Source organism: Schistocerca americana, unplaced genomic scaffold (assembly GCF_021461395.2).
Source record: "Schistocerca americana isolate TAMUIC-IGC-003095 unplaced genomic scaffold, iqSchAmer2.1 HiC_scaffold_1763, whole genome shotgun sequence".
Lineage (NCBI taxonomy): Eukaryota > Metazoa > Arthropoda > Insecta > Orthoptera > Acrididae > Schistocerca > Schistocerca americana.
The window spans coordinates 10,001-11,706 of NW_025725857.1; positions in this window are offsets into that span (position 1 = coordinate 10,001).

Here is a 1,706-nt window from a genome sequence, read left to right on the forward strand (position 1 = left end):
CGATACAAACCACCTGCGAGAACCGCAGAGGCGACCGAGCAGCAGACGGCGTCGCGGCGCCGAGCGCCGGGCGGCGGCGCATCCTCAGCGCACACAGTCCTCAATCGGACCAGCACACTGCAGATGTCCACCGCGCTTCGCACCGGGCCCGCGAGGACCTACTTTGGCCGCACGGCGCCGCGTGCAGGGTGCGCCGGCGCGCAGCTGCGCCGCCTGCCGCCTCCGTCGGCCGGCGCGCCTGCCACTGGCCGCCCCCACCAGCCGGCTGTAGCGCGTGCGCCCACGCACCGCGCGGCCAGCACGCCGGGAGGCCCCCCCTCACCGGCCGGGGACGGTCCCACCCAGCCACCGCCGCGTATCGCTTCACACCCACATGCCATTCACGTTCGTGGGCATGGTGGGTATCGCTGAAACAACCGGTTGGTAGCTCAACCGATCGTCGCCATCACTGATTCACCTCTAGCGAGAACAACCGCACCACAACCGTTTACCAGTTGTTCATTTGCGTAACGTCACCAGCAAACGTAGACGTCCATCGCCATTTGCAAATTCAACGATTGTTGCATGCCTGTGTCAGGTGTCACGACACACTATGTCTGCCCACATACACGCAACAACATGTGCACGCTTCGCGAACACGTGGAAGGTGGCCCCCGTACGTATGCGATGTCCATTGCGCGAACGACTGTCAACCGGCCTCTGTCGCATGTCGCAGATGTGGAACGCAGTGCACCATGCTATCACGGTGTGTGAGAAGAGACGACTACGTCTGACAACACGCGCCACTACATCAACAGACGGCTCATGCTGATCGCCATCCACGGCATACCATACTGCAATCCAGCTCTTATAGGGAGACGACACGTAGCTGAGTGCACAATATTTGGACCGTATGGTTCGCCGTTGTTGGCGCAGTCGTGGTACGGTCACACATGTACCACGATGTATCATTCAGTACATGAGGACCAATGTGCAGTACAGTGTGTGATTTGGACGTACAACATCAGCGGACAGTTGACACACGCCGTACCACAACGTAGGCTGTGCTTCGCCATGCAAATGCCAATGAACAACTGCGAAGGGCATTGAGCATGTACGTCCTGCTGCCATCCGCATTACAGTGTATAGCTGCAAGGTGTTTAACATGAAGCGATACTCTGGGGACCAGGCAGTGCGAGTAGCAAACTATATTGCGGGGGTTGCAGTTAGGCAACACCACACTAATTTAACGCGTCGTATGACAATTACAGAGCAGGTTAAGGCCCAACGTGTGTTGGGTTAAGGCCCAACGTGTGTTGGGTTAAGGCCCAACGTGTGTTGGGTTAAGGCCCAACGTGTGTTGGGTTAAGGCCCAACGTGTGTTGGGTTAAGGCCCAACGTGTGTTGGGTTAAGGCCCAACGTGTGTTGGGTTAAGGCCCAACGTGTGTTGGGTTAAGGCCCAACGTGTGTTGGGTTAAGGCCCAACGTGTGTTGGGTTAAGGCCCAACGTGTGTTGGGTTAAGGCCCAACGTGTGTTGGGTTAAGGCCCAACGTGTGTTGGGTTAAGGCCCAACGTGTGTTGGGTTAAGGCCCAACGTGTGTTGGGTTAAGGCCCAACGTGTGTTGGGTTAAGGCCCAACGTGTGTTGGGTTAAGGCCCAACGTGTGTTGGGTTAAGGCCCAACGTGTGTTGGGTTAAGGCCCAACGTGTGTTGGGTTAAGGCCCA